Here is a 22,675-nt window from a genome sequence, read left to right as displayed (position 1 = left end):
AAAAAGCCATTCCATTCCTGGTATATTTGCATTCCGGCAGCTAGCAAACTAGAACACCTTGGTACCACAGAGTCATAAATGGGTTTCACAAAGCCCTAAATCTAACATTTCAGAGCTGCCATGAATCCAGGTAAGCCTACAGTTTCAATCTCCATGAGATTTTGACCCTTTATAAATCCTTAAAAAAAAAAAAAAGTTTCATTTCTACTCCTTTATTGCTCCATGTACTTTAAAAGCCAATCCCTGTTCAATTAAATTGATTTGTAGGATGTGATCCTCTGAAAAATAAATCTTTGCTAAAGAATTTACCGATTTGTAATCATGTTCATTTTATGTTAGATGAGAAAAACCCCTTTGAAATAGTGTAGTTGTCTTTAAAAGTATCCTCTTCCTTTTTCTACCTCCACTTATATCCATGGCTTTACCTGTATTTATATCATTGTTTGTGTCAATATACATGAAAATCTATTTAACATCTCTATCCATGCTGATATCTGTGCTTCTGCTTTGATCTAGGTTTGCACTGATATCTACTTTTATGTCCTTAATGGGTTGTTGCCTCTGAGTTTTATTTCTACCTCAGCAAGGGTATATCATCAAGGAAACACAGTCCAGCAACCTAAAAATAATTTTGCAATGACTGAAATGTCTTCCATGGTTTTCTCAAACACAATGTTGACCAAAAAAAACACTGAATAATGCTTTCTAAAAGTTCCCTTTTCTCTTTCATTTTCTTCTCACATACACCACAGTTTTCCATCACCTCCATTTTTCAGAATCTCCTCTCAAAAGTCTCCCCTACTCTAATTTATGCCAAAACTACCTCCTATAGTCCTCTCCCTTGTCCCGATTCAGAACACCTAATGACTAAATGGCTGGTCTGGACCTAGCAGGATTTCCCTTGGAGAGCTGGTCAAAGTGAATGGAAGGAGAAATTTGTGGATCCAGTCAGGATCCTTTTTCACAGGCAAGGAAAATGTGAAGTCTGGGAATTCCCTCCTTAATTCCTGCCTTGCCATAGAATACATATTTATAGAGAACTTAGGAAATATATATCAAAATTTCAACTATGGGTCTTTATGAAGGGTGGGGTCAAAGATGTTTTCAACAATGTATTTGTCTATGTTTTGTGATGAGCATATGTTGCTTTAATAAACAGAAAAATGTGAGGTCATTTTAGAAATTAATTCCTGAAAGGCAAAAACTTCTAAGTGAAGCAATACTGAAATCCTCAACATCTTTTGGTATTTTACTTTGTGGAATACAGCAGTTCTACTCTAGATTACCCCCTACTGGGATATGTATCACCAGTTACTACTTCCCTAAGGTCCATCACATGCCCAGCAACTTGGATTTGCTGCTGTGTTGAGAATGGCATTGCATGAAGCATAGCTTGTTTCCTGAAGATTAATCATTCCGTTCTCTGGAAAGGACTAAAGCAGAATGCATACACACTCAGCTTCTCTTCTCTGCATTGGTTCTTATGCTTTGGTGTGAGATGTTGTCGGGGAGATTCTACAAGGTTATTCACCACCTCAGCTTCAGTAGCCCTGTGTCCTCCGGATCTCTGTGGGACATTTACTTTTACTCTGTCTTCATAAATTGGACAAAGTACTCTTTTGTGACTTGTTCTTGGCAGTGAGCCTAACAAATGAAGGTTAAGCTCTACTGCCCCAGTAGAAAAGAAGAAAAATATTTCCTCAGCACCTGTGAAGGTCAGCATGACTAGGTTTGCATTAGTCACTATGAAGTGACAAAGAAATACAAATCAGTGGTGAGGGTCTGTCTTACCAAATCACTTACTCATTCTACAGTTACAGACCCTTTTTATGTGCAGGTCCTGAGGATAAGATGAGCAAGAAAGTTGTACTTTCCAAGGACTCTTAGAATAATGGGAAAGATAGACATGAACAGATGAAGTCCAAAATACTAATTTTAGTAATGATGTTGAAAAACAAATGTAACAGTTACTGAATTCTAGTTAGTATTTGCCATGGACTATTACAATCATTTTGCATGTCTTCTATCATCTTGTTAACAATCCTAAGAAGATATTTCTATTTCGTTTTCTCATTTTATAGATAAGGTATTGAAGTCCAAAGAGTTTATGATTTGTTCAAGATCACAAGGTAATAAGTGCAGCCAAAACTCATATTCAGATTCAGAACATGTGAAGAACTATGATAAAACATGAGCACAGTGCTTCACGAACCTAGAGCACAATTTATATTTTGTAGCTCTTGTATGGATATGTGGGCTGTCCACACTAAAATCAGTGGAACGGTGCACAAAACTAACTCAGCTGTTTCACATCTTGATACATGCACATTCTACCAGGGCTGTTAGATTTCAACTTACTGTGAGTAAGGAAGGGCTGAAAAGAAATTTGCATTATATTCATTTCTTTTTGACATTTTGTGTGTAAGTAAAAATCTTTCATTGGATTCATCCGAAATTTTTTGTATGTATCTTAAAACACATGTAAATGCAACTCCTCATCAGTTTCCATTGATATTTGAAACTGTGAAGGGCTCTGTATTTTAATTAATAAATGCCTGATTGTGGTCACTGTTTTGGCAAATCCATATTTTAACAAGATGATCCATTAAATTGTTCTCTGCTTAGCAACCTTAAGAGAACACATGGGAAAACGGGACTTCTTTTAGCACAGAGGTTTCAAACTTAAGCACATTCCTGAACATCTCCTTAAGACACTGAATTCTGGGACCCACCTGTGGGTTCTGATTCAGTGGGTCAGGGATTCAACCCCAGAATTTGGGTTTCTAGGTTTCCACCCGTGCTGATGTGCTAGTCTGCAATAAATGGATTTAAAGAGGCAAATCAAACTCTTAGAAATCAGAAAGCAGAGTGTCTGAAGTTTCTTTTTAAGCTGAACTTCATGTAGGTTTGTTTGTATACATTGTTATAGGCTTGAGAACAAAAAATTCTTCACAAGCCAGGAATGGACTAAGAATAACTGAAGTCCTCATGTCTACCTTTGTCTTTTTATTCACTCTGTGTGTGTGTATGTGTGTGTGTGTGTGTGTGTGTGAGAGAGAGAGAAAGAGAGAGAGAGAGAGAGAGAGAGAGAGAGAGAGAGAGAGAGAGAGAGAGAGAGAAGAAGAAGAGGAGGAGGAGAAAATAGAAGAAGTAGAAAAAAAAAGAGAAAGAGGAAAGGAAGAGACATTCAGGTAGTCACAAAGACATTGACTATGATGAGATGGAATGTATTTGAATAAAAAAGAAGAGTCAAGACAGAATGAGTGTGCGTGAGTGTGTGTGTGTGTGTATGTGCATGTGTAATGAGAGATGAAAGTAGATGGGGAAAGACAGAGACAGAGAAAGAAAAAAAGAGACAAGCACATAAAGGGGTAGGAAGTAAAGGATCCCCAAAGATGTCTCCATAAACCCAAGCAGCTTCTACATAGGAAATAGAAGGATAAAGATAGTAAAATTAATAAAAATTATTGAGGTTAGCTCAATAATTATCTAGTACAAGACAGTAAAATATAATAATATCATCAAATTATTTTATTAGACGTTTTCACTGCTTTACTTCATTTGGACTGCATAAATATCCTTTCCAGTGGACCTTTCTAGTTCCTGTTGGAGATGAAAAAAATTTAATTTAAAAGAGATTGAATGACTTAGGTCAGAAAGCTAGGAAACATCTCAACCAGTATTTGAATTAAGAGCAGTTTGGTTGAATTTAGCTAAACTTTCACGTGGGGAAGTTAAAAAAAATCTCAAGTCAAATAAATTGTTGCTGGCTTAAAAATATTTAATATGAAAACAGTTGTTGTATTTGTATACCAATTGTACATCCATATATTTTCAAGTAACAGTAAAGAGCAGTTTACTGACAGGATCTGATAAAGTGAAAAGTGATATAAACAGAAGAGCCCTCCAGAGATTATTAAATTGAGGTGTACAGGTTGCAGCAAGGTCAAAGGAAATCATCCTGCACCTGAGGAGGCCCTTTGGTTTGCTGGTTAGTCTCTGAGCAAGTTTCTTTGCTGCCTTGGGCTTCTAGAAATTACAGCACTTCATCATAGTTCACTTGGTTCTAAAGTTAGAAAAAAGATTCTGGGTAGGGCAAATTTATTTATATATTAAAGTAAATTAAATTTAAATTTTCTTTAGAGAATTCCAAGACCTTTCTGGGGATAGTTTAATATATACCAACTACGTATGTATCAATTGTTTTTCTGTGATCATTTAAAAAAGAAAGATAAAACCAGAAAGCACCAGTGTTTTCAGTACTCACCAAGCATAATTTTAGACTTTTAAACATTTTTTTTCCAGGCTTACTATGTATGCAGTTAAAATAGACTGGATCACACCAAATAGATAGATCAGTTTTGTGTTCTTCTTTGAGGTAAGCATAGGTGACACTTCCCAGGATGTTAGAAAACCTTTTTTTTTTTTTTCGTGGGCAGGAACCAGGAATTGAACCTGGCTCCTCTGGCATGGCAGGCGAGCATTCTTGCCTGCTGAGCCACCGTGGCTCACCCAGAAAACCTTTTTAAGCCTCATTTTCAATGTTTGCAAGTTCTTCTCTTAAGTAGATATGCTTTTGAAGGTATTAAATTACATTTTCATTTACTTCCTATAATTACATCTATAATTTTATTGATACAAATATCAATGAAATGAACATGAATATTTATATAAATTAAAATTTTTTAGCACATTGGCTTATTTAATTGAGATGAATTCTGAGAAATTCCCCAGAAATTCACAAAAGGGTCGATTTCATTATTTGCTTTCCAGCACTGTCTTTTGAGCAGAAGTGAGTCTTTAATTTATTACTAGCAAAGCTTAAAATCCAGGGCTCCACAATTTCAAGGCCTCTTCCAGGGTTCTGGGCAGGGTTCTAGTGACGTGTTCACACTAGCTGTTATCTAATTGTCAGTTCTTGTGATTGCATTCTTTTTCCTAAATCAGGTCCCCAAATTGCCTAAACTTCCTGCCCGCAGTAACTGTTTCCATCTCTCATTGTGTGGCAGATTCTAAAGTAAGTTTTAAGTTTATTTAATTACTTGGCAAAAGGTGATGTTATAACTTCTATGTATTATATTTCATAGTATATTGATTGTTTATAATAATGTGCCTGTTCTAAATGTCTAGTGATTTTATATATATTATATATAGATATATGTATATTATTTTAGAGTTCTCTTGGTTTTTATTTACATTTACCACCTATCTTCTGCTACAGTCAGTTACCTATGAAATGTGTGTTCTAGGGATAAGCATAAATATACAGATTAGAATTAAAGCTAAAATCATAGTTATCACATATTAAGCTATGACCGTGTTAAGATATCTTATCTATATGGTCTACAAATTTAAGAATATATATTTTATCCATGAGTCAGATAATAACCAAGCACGTACTTATGTATGCACATATATCTGTCTATGTGTGTATGTGTGTGTGTGTATGGATGATTTTCAGACTTTAAGATGAAGAATTTAAAAATTATGAAGACAAATATAAGAGTGAATATTTATTGGGACTCATAAAGAAATCACAAAAATCAGCAAACACCACAAATATCAAGAAAAAAACATAATATTTTTATCAATTAATAACCAGAAAAACCTCAATAATGTTGTTCCTACAGTTTTGGGTTGTATAACCTTTGATCACCTCTACATATAATAGATTTGTGTTATCCTTTTCTATATAAAGATAATTCAGTCTTTTCTCCAAATAGTGGCTCACCTCTGTTTACTATTATTTTTGAGATTAGGATGCATAAGACATGATTTCACATTTACATATACTCACAGCCTGCAGTATTCTTACAGATTTGTGTTCCACAAACAAAGGGATGCTGATCCTTCCTATTTCATGAGATGCCCATCATAAAAGGAAAACTGAGTATGATGTTTATTGAGTATGTTGTCTTAGAGTATATTTCTGTCAGCAGTGAGATTCTATTTTGTTTGGGCATCAGTAAGAATGGCCTTGCTTAACATTTTAAATGCTTGATGCTTAGAAGAATTTTCTAAGGACAAGTTTCTGGCTCTGTTCATTTCAAATCTTGTTTTGCCGCAGGTTCCAAAGGCTTCCAGTGCAAAGTAGTGTGTGGTCATTGTGTTATAGGTCATCTCCTTCTGTCATTACTCTGGTCACCTTGAGGTTCCCAGCAGTTGGTAGGAGCAGCCCTCAAAACCTTTCCCATAGAAAGACAGATGGTAATATTTTAACCAGGTAGAACTGCATAAACATGTCCCACTGATCCCAAATTAAATATTTGGCAATCTCAACTTGGTTTAGCTGCATCCCAGTAGTGTTTGTGATCACTCCAATATCAACTTATATAAGAAACTGAAGTGTAAAGAGTGTTTACCAAAGCGTACGACAATGTGAACACATTGCTCAAGCCCTCCTTGGCTTGTGTTCCCTACTCTAGTCTCTGCCTCCATCTTCACCCGGCCTTCTCCTCTTTATCTGGGTGTCTCTCTTCTGCATATTTCTTATAAAGGCACTTGTCCTCATTACCCTGTCTTTACTTAATTACATGTGCAAAGACCCTTTTCCCAAATGAAGTTACATGCACAGTTTCAGGGATTAGATGGGCTCACCATTCAAACCACTGCAAAAGGCAGACATGGAAGAGGGGCCTTGGAACTTCATAAGCATTATGGTAAATTTGCCTCTGCCGAGCTCTATTTGATCAATGAAGGAAAAAGGGAGTAGTAGAGAAAGAAAGAAATTGCTCAAGGCCAATCTACTAGAAGCAGCTGAGCAGCTATTTAAATTGGGGTTTCAGGCACTTTCTGTCTATGTTAATCTGCCTCTGAATTATATCTATCAATCATGTAAGCAGAAGGACAATTTAAAGAACTTGTATGATTCTTCAAAAATTTTTGAAAGAAATTACAGAAATGAAATTAATTACCTGTCCCCAGCTAATTCATTTAGTATACTAGCCAGTGTCATAGATATAAATATATATAGATTTTTTATATCTATGAATGCAACATAAATATATATATATATATATATATATATATATTTAAGTTGCGTTCATTGGATTCCTACCTTCAAGAGACTTAATATCTCCAAGGGGAGAAAGCACATACCCCAGGGATCCAGAGTGTAGGCAACATATGTGGGAAAACAGGGAAAGGAGAGTGACTTCTGGATTTAGGGATGAGTGGGGAATATACCTTTAATTGGGTGAGGGAAGAGGGTGGGCATATTCTGCATTTTCTAGAATTTAGAAATTAAAAGTGGGACAATTGAGGTGAGAGTTATAATTAGTGACTTGTGCATGTTTGCTCAGCTAGAGATATGTCGATAAAAGAGAGAGAAGTAGCACCCAGGACTCTGGTTTCAAGTGTAACTTCCTCTTTTCCATGTCTAATGCTGCCCTGGTCTTTAGTATCTTCATTTATTTTATTCTATTCCTGAGCCTGCTTTGTTTTGATCAATGTCATCTCAACGATTTTATTTTAATTAACCCAATGGATTTAAAGGATGAAGTATATTGTGTGCATCTCCTTTAGGAAAACTGTTTTTGATAAAAACAGTTAATTCTCATTTCGTTGCAGCGTATGTGTGTTTAAGCTAACTATATGCAGATCTTTAGACATCCCTGCAAAATTATAAAAACCTGAATTATCTACTAATAATATGCTCACTCTTCATAACATTAAGGATTTTGTGCTTTTAACCTCAAGTCTTTCTTCCGTTCCTACTTCTATTAAACTAATAATGTATAATTTTATATAGCTTCTGAAGTCATTAATTTTTTCTTTTGGATTTATGATTTAAGCAAATACAGGGGAACTGAGCTTCATATAAAGACTAGAGTCAGTTCTTGTCATTATTAGTTGAGTAAAGGTACATTTTCACAAAACCTCCACCAGAATACAGAGCTGCATTTATTAGATTTCTACCTTCAAGAGATTTAACATTTCCAAGGAGAGAAAAGCATATGTCCTAGGGCCCCAGATTGTAGGCAATAAGTGTGGGAAAACAGGGAAAGGAGGTGTCCCTTCTGGTTTTAGGGACATCTGGGAAATCACTGAAGACTTTATAAAGATATTGATTTCTGAGGTGAAAATTAAATAATGGATAGTTTGAACATGCACAGATGAGAAAAGGAGAGTATTTGATGGAGAGGAACAGGATAAGTGAGGCCCCAAGCAGTAAGAAAATATAGGCTGTTTTGTGAATCAAGCAGTTACTCTGATTTAACAGACAGCTAGATAATCTGCCTGAGATGGTAGAGTGGAATTTAAGGCAATGAATAGTAATAATACATTTAATGAAAATAAATCTTACCATTTCTTGAACATTTACTATGTTCAAGGCCTTGTATTTAGTACTTCATATTTTGTTGATGGATGTTTCCCATAATTCTTGGATATTGTCACTAGCTATTTGTTTCAAATGAGAAAACGTAGGTTTTGAGACAAAACACAAATTTCCTAAGAGTGTGACAAATGGTGGTGAGCCTTAAAAGTCAGATTCAAGAATTGACACTAAATTCCATAGTTTGAAGAGCTTCAATGAAAATTCTGACTTCAGAATGCAATATGGCTTCTTCCCAGATCAGAAAATACAATAAAAATATGTTGAGTCAACAATTATTTATCGAATGTGTCTTACAAACCAGGCATATTCTTTGTGCTTGGAACACATCAGTGAAGAAAAAGACAAATGCCCTGCTTTCATGGAGATTTTTACAATGGGAAGGGACAAAATAAAAAATTAACAACTGTAAAGAAGAAAGTTATATTTTATTTTAGAAGGGGACAAGTGTAATGGGGAAAAAAGTAGACTGTACAGAGGTGCAAGTTTCAAAGTTTAATAGAGTAGCTAGCATGGGCTACATTAAGAAGCTAAAATTTACAGGATGTGAAGGAGTTAAGCAAACAAATATCTGTAGAAGAGTATTCAAGGGTGTGGTGAGGTTTAGAGCAAATTCTTTAGGGCAAAACTGTTCCTAGAATATTTGAGAAATAGCAAGAGGCCTCTGTGTCTGGAGAGAAAAGTGGAGAGTGGTAGGTAATGAGATCAAAAGAGCATCCTAAGGAATAGATCATGTATGAACTTGTATACTATTGGAAAAACATTGAGCAGATTCCATGTGAAGTGAAATAGAGAGCCACTCATTGCAGGGTTGTGAACAGAAGAGCGAAAATATATGCATGATCTTTCAAAATAGTCCATCAAGAAAAGGAATGCCAGGAAGACATATGAGGAAGCTTTTGTAGTAACTCATGAGAAAGAGGATGGTAGCTTCAAGTAGTAATGGACATGGTGAGAACTGGTTGGGTTCTGGATGCCATTTGAAAGTAAAGCCAAAAAGATATTAAAGAATTGAATGTAAGGTATGATATAAAGAGGAGAGTTAAGGATAACTTGATGTTTTGAAGTCTGAACACCTGAAAGTATTGAGTTGATATCAAATGAAATTATATGATTCAAATAATTACAGAAAGGTACTCACCCTTCCACTATAAGAAAGGAATTGGAGACCAGAGGTATCAGGGCCTATCTAATGTAGACTTGTTGCCCAGCACAATTATTAATAGTATTAATTTTTAAAAAGCCCTGGGTTGTATGACAAATTTTATAGTTACTCTGATGGACACTGGGAATTGCCACCCAGATGTCCTTCAATGAAAGACTTGTTGCCCTAGTTGTTGGAGGTACTAACAACAGACAACTTTTTAGCATTGCCTCTCCAAGGATTGCTTTGGCTGCAGTGAGCCATCTCACTCAAGAGCTATCTGGAATCCACATTTCTTAATTACCATGTTTTGTACATATTTCCATCATTGTCCTGTTCATCAAATCCTTGGGGAAAACTTTGACTTTATCTCTGTACTTATTAATCACTACACTCCTCTAGATATCCACTATAAGTGGTCAGATTATACAGATTACATCTCTGCAATGTATAATGCCATTCTCCTCTTCTTTCTTATTCTATTGTCATTTAACTTGAATTAAGATCTCTTTTTATTTATTTGAGCTGCTGAACAATCTCTTAAATAATTTCTTCTTTGTATCCCTTCCTTAAATACTCACTGTGTATCATTTTCAAACAGAAAACTATAGGCTATAAAACATATTTTATTTAAAATTAAGTTGTTAATTAAAAACTCCAGTGGTCTCCAACCATTAAAGATATTTAATTTATAATTTAAAGCCTTACATCAGCATTACCAAGCTATAAGTTAAAAGGTGGTATCCATGTACATCAAATAAAAGTATTCCATGATTATTTTAGTTTGGGAACTCTGTGTATTGTGTTAGATGGCAAAATATGGCCACAAATTCCTTCCATCCTTGTATGAATATCCCTTTATAATTGATGTTGACACTCCTCTCATCAAGAGGTGGAGTCAATTTCTCCATCCTCTTGAGTTTGGGCTTGTGAGTTGGTCTGACCAATGCAATTTGAAAGAAGTGATGCTGTGTCACATCTGAGTCTGAACCCCAAGAAGCTTAACGATTTCCACTTTTGCCTTCTTAGAATACTTCCACCATTGTATGAAGGAATAAAAAAAAACAAACTAACAAAATATATAGAAGCCAAGCCATGCAGGTGAACCCAGTCCCCCTTCACTAGCTTAATGTTTGAAGCCATTGTTTTGGATTAGAGGTTATGGAGAAATAGATAACTATTACAAAAATAATTTTCCTTACTTGAAAAACTTAATGCACAGTCTAAAAGTAGTTGTGTGCCAACAAACCTACTTACTTTGTTTAATCCAGTGAAATTTACTTGACTAAAACAGTATTTATTATTGCTACCTATAAGCATCTTTCATATTTATAGTGTTGGAGCTAGGTTTTGGAAACCTGGATTCTTATGATCTGTCTTTAGCCTTATAACTTACTTCTATATTTTCATGCATAATCCAGTTTTTCAAATTCAATTATCTGCAATTCAGAAGCAGTCTTATTTCTCCTTGGCTTTTGATGCTGACAAACTCTTCAAATCTTTTAGAATGTCTAAAAGCATCTCTGCCTATTCAAGGTGGGTCTTAATCCACTTACTGGAGTCCTTTAAGAGGGAACCATTTCTGAAAAAGCTCAGAGCCAACTCAGACAGAGAGCTTTGGAGATGCGGAAAGAGAACGTCCCTGGGAAAACTGTCTGAAACCAGTAGCTGAAAGACCAGCAGACACCAACCACATGCCTTTCCTGAGTCAAGATATCTTTCTCTGGATGCCTTAGTTGGACATTTTTATGGCCTTAGAACTGTAATTTGTAACTTAATAAATTCACTTTTTAAAAGCCAACCCATTTATGTTATATTGCATTTCCACAGGATTAATAAACTAAAACAGTAAGCATAGACAAAAAAAAAAAAAGTGCAGTTCATGAACTTTTTATGAACTTCAAGTGCCTGCCATCATTGTTTTCATTAGAGATTCCATAAGATGGAATAGCATTTAAATAAGGTCATGATAAACATTTATATACATAACTCCACCACAGCAGAAAGTAGAGGAGCATGGTCTTAAGTCTTATCATTTCTATAAACCTTCTAGCAAAGCATGGCATCCCTTGAAAAATGATTGAGATTTGAAGAATAAAGAGTAGTGTTTCAAGTTACAGTTATTGAATGACTAGGATGTATGCTACCTTTAAATTTATTCTGAATTAGTTTTCTTTTGCTTCTGTAACAAATCACCACAAATTAATATCTTCAAATAACACAAGTTATCTTACAATTCTTTAGATCAAAAGTCTAACACTGATCTCACTAGACTAAAACCAAGACATTGGAAAGAGTGTATTACTTTCTGGAGGCTCTAGGGAAGAATCTGTTTCCTTGTCTTCTTTTTTTTTTTTTTCAGGTTCAAAAGGTCACTCAAATTCCTTGTATCATGACCACCTTTACCTTATCTGATCTTCAAAACTGGCAGTGTTGCATTTCTCTGACAGTTTTTCCATCATCATATTCTGTTTCATTCTTTATCGCTTCTAGGAAAGGTTCTCTGTTTTTAAGGACACATGTAATTGGATTGGATGTCTCTGGATAATCCAGAATAATCTCTTCATCTTTGAGGTCATTAATCATATCTGCAAAGTCCCTTTTGCCACGTAAAGTAACATGTTCATATGTCCTAGGGAGTAAGATGTGTACATCTCTGAAGGACCATTATCCTGCCTTCCATGAGTAGGATGGCAACTGATTTTAAAATTATTCTTTTAAAGCAGAAAATCAAAATCCCAGTGAGTGAGAAATATTAGTTCTGTTTTCAAGAAACTGAAGCCAGACATTTACCTTGCCTAAGATCACACTATTAGTTTCTACCACAGGATGTGTAACTTCATGGCCTTACTTGCCAAAGCTGCCATAGATTGCTAAAGTTGAAAGTAAGAGAAAAGTGTTTTCAAACAGCACTTATGAGTTTTCAAGCAGCACAGTCAGTTTAACTGCATTGACTGAATAGTTAGATATATATATAAACTCAAACAGTTAAAGTATGTTTTATTTATGTTTTTTTTTTTGTCATAAAAACTTTGTACTAAATCCAAAGGCAGAGACCGTAACTTCTTCTTAGAAACTTTCAAATTCAGAGCACTGTATACCTGGTATTTAATACAAGCAAATGTCTATTAGATGACCACTATATGTTTCACATTCTGTCAAATAAGATGGGTAACAAGATGAACAAGATAAGAATCAATAAGAAAGACCGATAGAGACCAGACATTTCTAACATAATGGGATGACTGTTCTACTAGGGTGAAATACTAAGTATGAACACTTCTTTCTGAGGCAAGGGATAGTGGGAGAGGAAGACAGAGATGATTTTTGTTGTTTAGTGTTTTCTGTCCCTTTATTAGAGAAGTTGTGGATTTAAAGAACAATTAGACATAAAATAAAGGATTTTCATATACCACCCAATTATTAAAACCTTGCATTGATGTGGAACATTTGTTAGAATTGATAATAGCATATTTTTATAATTGTACTACTATCCACACTCCATGTTTTAACTTAGGGCTCACTGTATAATGTAGATAAATGGATTTTGTTTTTAAAATTTTTATTCTGTTACTGAATATACAATCTAACATTTCCAATTTTAATAAGATTCAAATATATATGTCCATGCTTTTAATTACATACACAATGTTATGCTACCATTAGCGCATCCATAATCAAAGTATTTCCATCTTTCCCATTGGGAACCATGTACATTTTAGGCCTTAATCACCCTTGCATACCATGGATAAATCCCACTTGATCATGATGTATCATTCTTTTAATGTGCTATTGCTATGAGATTTGGTTTAATAGTATTTTATTGAAGATGGTTGTATCTAAAGTCATAAGAGAAATTGGTCTGTAGTTTTCTTGTGATATCTTTATCTGGCTTTGGTATGAAGATGATGATGGCCTCATATGATGTGCCAGTTTGAAGGTATTATGTACCCCAGAAAAGCCATGTCCTTTTTCCTGATCCAATCTTGTTGTGGTAGCCATGTTTCTTTTAGTCTTTATTCAGTACTTTGGGGTGGAAACTTTGGATTGTTTCAATGGAGATTTGACACACCCAACTGTGGGTGTAGCCTTTTGATTAGATACTTCCACGGAAATGTGGTACATCCAATTATGGGTATGAACTTTTGATTAGATGGAGATGTGACTCTGCCCATTTAAGGTGGGTCTTAATTCATTTCCTGGAGTCCTTTAAATGGAGAAATATTTTGGAGATGTTTCTGAAGTGACAGATACAGCATTTGGAAATGCCTGGCGTGCCAAAGGAGATGCTCAGAGTGCTGACAAAGAGACACATAGACATGGATGCCCAGCAGATGTTATCATGTGCCTTCCCATGAGATACTAAGCAAGCCATAACCAAGAGCTGTGTCCCAAAGAAGCTAAGAGAAAGCCCTCAGACACTTAGAAAGGAAACTACTGGCATGAGAATCTGGAAAAGCAACGGAACTGGGAAAAAGGACCAGCAGATGCCAGTCACTTGCCTTCCCATGTGACAGACATCAGCTTTACTTGAGTCAAGATATTTTTATCTGAATGCCTTAGTTTGGACATTTTTAGGGCCTTATAATTGTAAATGTGTAACTTAATAAATTTCCTTTTAAAAAAACCATTCCATTTCTGGTATATTGCATTCCAGCAGCATTTAGCAAACTAAAACAAATGAGTTAGACAGTGTTCCCTTATCATTAATTTTTTGGAAGAGTTTCAGCAGAATGGAGTTAAATCTTCTTGAAATGTTTGGGAGAATTCCCCTGTGAAGCCATGTGATCCTGGGCTTTTCTTTGTTGGGAGGGTTTTGATTACTGATTCAATCTCTTTATTAGTAAGGGGTTTGTTGAGATCTCCTATTTCTTCTTGAGTCAATATAGTTTGTGTGTTTCTAAGAATTTGTCCATTTTGTGTAGGTTATCTTATTTATTGGTATATAGTTGTTCAAATTATCCTCTTGTAGCTCTTTTATTTGAGGAGGGTCTGTAGTAATGTCCCCCTTTTCAATTCTGATTTTTTGTTAAAATGAGAATCTCTCTTTTTCTCCATCAGTCTCACTAAAGGTTTGTCAATTTTATTGATCTTTTCAAAGAACCAAATTTTTGTTTTGTTTTTTCTCTCTATTGTTTTTATTTCTATTTCATTTATCTCTGCTGTAATCATTGTTATTTCTTTTCTTCTGCCCATTTGGTGTTTACTTTATTTTCTTTTTCTATTTCTTCCAATTCTGAGATTAGACCTCTGATTTAGTCTTCATTTTTTAAAAAATATAAACATTTAGAGCTATAAATTTCCCCCTCAATACTGCCTTTGCTGCATGCCATACAGTCCTACTATGTGGTATTTCAATTTCATTAGCCTCAAGATATTTCCTAATTTTGCTTGTGATTTCCTCTTTAACCTATGGGTTGTTTAAGAGTATGTTGTTTATTTTTCACATATTTTTGAATTTTCCATTTTTTCCCCTCTGTTACTGATTTCTGGTTTCTTTCCATTGTGGTTGGCAAATATACATAGCATGATTTCAATATTTTTTAATTTATTGAAACTTGCTTTGTTATTTAACATATGGCCTATCCTAGAGAATGATCTATGTGCAATAGAGAAAAATGAGTATTCAGTTGTTGTTGGGTGAAGTGTCCTATATATATCTGTTAGAACTAGTTGGTTTAGTGTATCATATACTTCTTATTGATCTTCTGTTTAGATGTTCTGTTATTGAGGGTAGAGTGTTAAAGTCTCCTATTATTTATGTAGAATGATCAATTTCTCCCCTTAAATCTGTTTTATTTGCTTGATATATTTTGGGGCTCTGCTGCTAGGTACATATTTGTGTACAATTAGTATATCTTCCTGATGAATTGTCCTCTTTATCAGTATATAATGCCTGCTTTCATCCTTCAAATCTATTTTTGCACTGTCTGTTTTATTCAATGTTGGTATAGTTACCTCAGCTCTCTTTTGGTTACTACATGCACAGTATATTTTTTCTATCCTTTCATTTCAACCTACTTGTATCTTTGAATTCAAGGTGGTTTTCTTGCAGACAGCATATAGTTGGGTCATGGTTTTGTATCCGTTCTGTCAATCTCTGCCTTTTGACTGGTGAGTTTAATATTAATATTTAAAAATTTATTTAATGTTTAAAAATTAAATATTTTATTTAATCTTTAAAAATTTTTAAATATTAATTAATATTTAAAAATTTCTCCCTCTTTACTAAGACTCTCAGATTGCTCACTTATTGTTTTGCTGTATTTATTAGTTCTTTCTCTTTATTTTTCTTCATCTACTTGAGCATTTTTATGATCATTTTCTAAAGTCCTTTCCTGGTATGTCCATATTCTGGTGCTCTTCATTGATGCTATTTGATCTTTTATCCTGTTCCTTTGGATGGACCATCATATCCTGTTTCTTTGTTTCTTTGTACTTTTTGTTGGATTTTAATATTTTAAACATTAACTATGGGCTTTATTCTCTGGGATATCTGTTTCTTTATTTTCTAACCAGCTGGTGATAAAACAATGAGCTTCTGCTATCCTATCAGGAACATCTGCCCAAGACAAATGCATGCAGGGTTTTCCTTATCTTTTCAGGCTTTTGTACTGTCATAGGATTTTGGTTTGTAGTTGTTTTTGTGTTCCCTTTTTTACAGGAGTTTGATTGTACCCACTGTTTCCAAGAAGACAGACCTCTTTCTCCCAAGGTTTGACGTTGGCAAGATTTTGTCCCAGAGTGCCCACCTCTATAGTTACTTACACAACTTTCAATATCTCAAGTGTTTTTGCCTGGAGGAAAAATCTGGGAGGAGGGGAATCCCAGAAAATTGAGTCCCAAGTCAAGGACATGGGACCCTTAAAGGAGACACAAATACATTCCAAAATGCTCAGGTGAGGGAATCAGAAAGAGTGCCAAAGACCTTACATGGTTCCGCAAAACAGAGCTTTCTTGGTCTTCCCAGCAAATACAGCACCCCTCAACCAATCTTGCCCTGCAGCCTGAAGATGTCTAGTATCTTTAAGTTTCTTCCACCAGAGCCTTTCTTGGTGCCAGTTGAATCAATGGGTGCCTGCCCAGATCCAAAGTCACTAATCAAATGCCATGCTCAGTGATCTGCCATGCCCTCATCTTGGTGAAGAGGTTTTTTTTTTTATGTCCTTTTCTTTCACTAGTGAGATAGCCATGGACTAGACCCCATGGCCACTTTCTGTGAGTGGGGGATGGGTGCTGGTAGCTGCTATTGTTCTTTACCATAGTATAGCATCCTCTTCCTACCATGCTTCCTTGGATGCTGCACAGTATTCTTCTGGCCTCCAGAGTTTCACAATAGTTGCTTCAGACAGTTCCTGCTGGTATAGTTGTTCTGGTAGAAGGACTAAGTCCTGGAGCTAACTTCTCCACTATCTTCCCATAATCCCTCTCAGGGCCAATGATGCAGTGGTGATGTTTGAACCTGGTTTACAAAGAATTCACTGATGAAAAATGTACGATAGAGAAAGAGGTAGCATATGTATATGGACATAAAGGTGATTGCGGTGGATATTTCTGAACATTTGAATCTACAGTGACCTAGCTGTTGATGACCTGGGCAATTCATTTTCCTTCACTGGATATGATTTTAGTCTTATGCATCATTAAATTGTCAATGTCTTGTAATTATCCTGGTATACGTTAGGCACTAAGGAAATATTAAGTAGAACTGAATATTTATAATCTGAATATCTATTATAAGGATTTAGGAGGATGATAACATAGATATGTTTATATTCACAGATACAATGTTACTGGAGAATAAAGGAATCCAATGAGTTTTAGATATAGCATTGTAAATCACACATAATTAATCTATAATAGGGTAAATTATGATATTCATAAAGCAATAATTTTGAAGCCCCAGATGTCCATTAGCAGGAATAATGAGGCAAAGGAATAGAGAAAGGGAATAATTTAAGAAAGAATTTCAGAATTCACAGATGTGAGGAGAATAAACCTAAGATTTGTTAAATTAGGTTGTGTGAAAAATATTTACAGAAAGAGATAGTGTCCATGTTAAGTCAGAGGACGAATACAGAAAACATATTCACAAAGTCTTACTTGAGTATGGTCTTGAGTGAGTACCTGGAAAACTCAATTAGAAAGAGAAAGGCAGCCCATGCTCACCCCCATTTGGTAAAAGGAAGGATAAGTGGGAGGTAGGGAACTGGGAAATACAACTCTATACTGGATTGAAAAAAAGAAATAATAGAAGAACAAAAAAGAGAGTGCATAGTACTTGCATATTTTACCAGGTGAAAGACTTTGAAGGATGTATTCAAATGGTAGGAAATTGTTGTGTGTAACCAATTTCAAAATAACAAACAAAACTCAGAACCTGTGATTGCACAGTTTCTCTGCATTTGGCAGCCTATAAAAAAAAAACTGTACGTGAAGTCTTCTCAGAATGGTGTTTTCTTACTCTCCATATATATAATCCCAAGTTATTATGCAAGTCTTCTTACAGAAGAGGGGTCCTGTGAAGGATAGCCCATGTTTCTTGACTGCAGACTAAAAGGACTACCATTCTAAGTCCTTCTCCAATATTGTTGCTTCAAAATTAGTGAAAAAGTCTAGTAAATGGGAATTCAGATAATTTCCTTGGGACTTTTATTTCACTGTAAGCAAGGTTAGGTGAAATCTGCTGTCACATATGTACAGAGAAGGCTTAAGTTTAACTTGATGAGTTACAGAGATGGGTATTCAGGTTTAAGATCATGTTAAATAGAGAGAAAGAAGGTATTAACTCTATGCATCTGTATGATTGCATTTAATAGGCACTCATATGCATAACTTTGAACACTGTAAACAGGAAAATCAGTGTTAGGTTTGAGAGCAATTACTTAAGGGCCATAAAGATGCAGATTTAGATATTAACTTCTCCACTTACTAATCTGTTTACATGGCCAATTTAGTTAATATCCCAAGATCCTCCGAGTCCTTATCTGTGAAGTGGAGATAATACCTACTTTGGGATTGTAATAAGGATCAGGAAGAAAATGTAAAATAGAGAATGTGAAGAGTTTAACAGAGAGTTTGGGAATACTAAAATTTTCAGTAAATGAATATTGAATGGTATATAAATGTTATAGTAAGTATAAGCTGGAATTGCAGTCTTCTTTTGTTACACTTCTTCGGAAAGAAAAAATTACATATATAGCTCTCTTCTGATCATTCTGCCACATTCTGTCTAGAAGAAGGTCTTATAAGACTCAGCTTTTGAACCAGAGCAAAAATAAACATGAACAGGTTTATTTCTGCAACAGGCCCTTTGTGTAATTTTTGCCCCCCACCTATATTTGCACATGTAGAGATAACTTCACAGTTGGGTACCTAGTCTATGGTTTATGTTAATAAATCGCTGTTCCATGACCCTTTTATACTATGGACTAGGGAGGGACTATAGTTTATTATTTCTATTTTATGGATTATATCACTGAAATTCTAAACCTTAAATGGCTTCATTTTGACCCCAACATTTTAGTCCATGGAATTTGTCCTATGTAAATAATCAGAGAAGGGGCTAGATATTTATGTACAGGAATGTTCACCACGGTGTTATTTATTATGGCAAAACATAAGGGAAAAATTCCAAATGCCCAAGTTCAGGAGACTGATTAAATAAACTAGGGTCTCTTCATATTGTGGAATTCGTGTGATAGTCAAATGAATATTGAATAAAGACAGCATGATTCAGAAAACATTTTAAAGTATAATTAAAATACTTGAAACTTTGCAAGGTCCAAAGTAATGTAAACAGATGAAAATGCTAGGTCATTCTTCTCAATGGATTGGATTTCTTAAAAAAAATTTTTAAATAAAGAGAATTCTTATGGTGAGTAATGATATCTGCAGTGAGCTTAACTTACTTTCATTATCAGAACAAGACAAAATAAGCATAATTATTTGAAGAACTGAATATATACATCAAATTTACCATCACCATTAAAAGCATATTTAGCTGGACTTTGGTTTTTCAGAATGAGTTATCTGTGCCCTATTTCATTCACTATTCACTGTTAGAAAGTTGATGGGGATGATTCCCATAGATTGAAAGGGGAACAAAAAAAGAATTTGCCATGCAGTAGTGCAGTCATTTGTCACTGTCGCCATTTGTCAATCATTTGTCACCATTCCCTGGCCTTTAACTACTAGATGCCAGTGGCAGTCCCTCCCCCATTGTGAAAACCAAAAATATCTCCAGACATCACCAAGTGTCCCTTGGGAAGGGAGGAAAATAATCCCTGATAAGAACCTTTTGCAAAATCTATAGATATGCGACCATGGCTCATAAATATGTTAACTGGCAAATCTCAGTGGTTTCATTTTCTAAATGATCTAATTTTGTTCTCATGAAATAGCATTTATTTTCACTTTCTGTTTGGGTTGGACTAGTTATATCTACAAAGTCAGTCTTGTTTGAAGATGTCTAATGTAGACAAATAACTATTTCAAAATTTAATTAATTGAAAGACTGATCACTAACTTCTTATCTAAGTTTAATCATTCTCCTCCTACAACCAGTTTGATTATAGAAAAATACCCAATCTAACACATCACATACTAGCCCTGCCAATGATCTATCAAGTTTTTGTGAAGCAGTAAGCATAGTTTAGTTATCAGTAAACATATGTGTTTGTAGTCTGCTTGTATAACTGTGGACAGACCACAGAGTTTCTCCTGGATGCATTATCTTCATTTATAAATAATTGGAGGTAATATTGTTGGCCTTCAAAGTTTGTGAGGATTAAATGGAAAAGAGCAAAACATCATTATGATTAGCATTCAATTAGTTATTTTGTAGGACTGTACTAAGTTTTAGGCTACAAAGATAAGTAATACCTTTTGCTGTCTTTAAATAACTTAAGACCCTACAGATGACATAGACATGCAAACAATGAAGACATACTGTAACAAGGAGGTCCTAGTTGGCCCAGGATTGAGGGGTTTCTTGGTGTAAGAATTTCAATGCTAAAACAGAGATAGCCTGGGGCAAACCAGCCACCTGAACAGCAGTATATGCTTCCCTTAGGTAATGACAATGCACAGAACAGGACACACTTGCCTTTACTCATGATGTTTTGAGCATTCACAGCAATTATCACACTGGAGTAGAGTTTTTGAAGAAGTAGGTAAAGACTTAAAGGAAAAGGGCATCTTAGCAAAGGTGGGTGCTGAGTGCCATGTACTGTGAAAATAGTTTATCACTGGACCTCACATGCTGAAGCAGAGTGGCATAAAGCAAGATGAGAGATACAACCCAAGCCCAGCAAGTGGAGGTCTTTTAAGTCATGTTTAGGAATCCAGGGACTTTACCTTTGGGTGACAGATAGCATTGACTAACTTTAACTGGAAGTGGAATAATCAAGTGGGCTGAGGAAGTTAAGTTTCATGTTAAAATACAGGATAAGTCGGCAATGGGCAAGTTTAGAAGTTCTGTTAGGGCTCTCAGTTCCAGGGTATTGTGATCAGAAAGGTAAGATAACTATAGAGAAAATGCACGAGTGGGAGGGCAGAACAAATGGGGCTGAATGACAGATTGAATATAGGAGGCAGGGGACAGGAAGCAGTTGAACATGATTTCTACATTTTGACTGTTGTTAGAATGATAACATGGTGGAAAAAAACAAACGGAAATATGATTGGGTGTGAGGTAGATGAGGGGGTAAAGGCAATCAACTGTCACTAGTACATTGAATTTATAGTAAATTTGCAACCTCTCTCTGGTCAAAGCTGTCTAGTTGGTAGTCAAAAGTGTAAATCTGATTAAAAACAAAACAAAACAAAACAAGCTTGAGGCTAGAGATGAAACTTTAAACATTATCTATGCTAAAGTCATGGTCAAATCTGTCGAATCTGAGAAGTCAGTCACCCAAGGAGGTTATGAGGGTAAGAAACGTGCTGAGGTGCAGATCCCTAAGTAAAGGGGAAACTTTCCAGGACAAAAAAAAAAAAATCGAATCCACTAATTCATAAAGAAGAGGTTGTGGGGTGGGGGTGGGGGGGTTGTGGAAGCTTTGACTAAATTTAGTGCAGCAAGAGAAAAATAGCCAGCAACCAATTACCTTACACTTTCCTGAATGATGCCTCAGTTCATTCCATGTTGTTCAGAGTATGGGTGAAAAGAGACAGCCACTGAAATCACCTCTATGTTGCTTGGCCAAAAGCTCAGCTTTCTAAGTGTAAACTGTAATAAGCACAGCTGTTTTCTGAGCCAAGAATTAAGGTAGTGAATTCGGCCATCAATTCTCATTGCCTGTGATGTGCAATCTAACAAATTTTCAAACAAGCACACTGGAAACAATTAAGAGTAAGCAAGCTGCCCTGATCAAAAGCTGCTGATGTTTTAAATTGCATTTTAGTCACCCACAACTAGTCTCCCAGAATGTTCCTTGCCCTGTTGGGGCCTGAGGCATTAAAAAAGAGAAAGTTTTTGCTGTCCTGCCATGTATGGGTTTTAAAGACTGTGGGTCATTAGGAAGTAAACATAGGACTTCTGAAAAAAGAGAAGATAATTGTTTGGTTTATAGTTACTTGGGGCTTCAGCTTGAATCAGAGCTCAGCTGGGGTGTGTCAGGAGTCCATGCAAGGCTACATAAAAACAGTTTCCTGATATGTCACTGTCAGAAGCATATGTGATACCATTAGCATCCCAAATAAACACATGCAATTTGTGCCAATTTCAGAAAGACAAAAATGATCACATTTACAAAACATACTTTGAATCTCCATACAAACGTGAGCAACGTAAATAAACACGTTTTGTATATTCGTTCCACCTCTTCAAATTCCTGTCCATTGCATCTGAAACTTGTTATGAGGGGTAACATTTATCTAATAATCAGATGTCTTTCATTTTTTATATGCATAGCCACAAATGGAGGTGGGGCTCCCTAAACTCTGGACCAGTCCAAGAAGCACAGACAGTATTTAAATACTGTCTGTGGCATTAAGCAAAATCCCAACTTTGGGTGATGTTTCTTTTCTTTTGTTTTTTTTTCTTTTGGTGCTGGAAACTCTTAACAAGATTCTACAATAATTGGTTTGTTGAAAAGAAAGATGAGACAAGGATTATTGGCCCATTTCCATGGCAGTAAACATACACTCTGCAATTGTCATGATGGAAGGAAATTTAATTGTCTGTTATAAACCCT

General features: G+C 35.4%; 1 long non-coding RNA gene across 2 annotated transcripts in view; it reads left to right on the top strand.

The window, feature by feature from the left end:
* The window catches only part of LOC143663500 (uncharacterized), a 143,025-nt gene that overhangs the window by 70,137 nt on the left and 50,213 nt on the right, over positions 1-22,675 (top strand). Inside the window, exon 3 of one of the 2 annotated variants that reach the window (XR_013165967.1) lies at positions 4,948-5,017. The exons of the other annotated variant lie outside the window; for it this stretch is intronic. This is a non-coding gene — a long non-coding RNA (uncharacterized LOC143663500). The remainder of the gene's footprint in view (positions 1-4,947; positions 5,018-22,675) is intronic. 2 annotated transcript variants of the gene reach the window in all.

The sequence above is a fragment of the Tamandua tetradactyla genome, chromosome 19 (assembly GCF_023851605.1).
Source record: "Tamandua tetradactyla isolate mTamTet1 chromosome 19, mTamTet1.pri, whole genome shotgun sequence".
Lineage (NCBI taxonomy): Eukaryota > Metazoa > Chordata > Mammalia > Pilosa > Myrmecophagidae > Tamandua > Tamandua tetradactyla.
Note: the sequence above shows the minus strand (reverse complement) of the source record. Positions and strands in the feature narration are given on the sequence as shown.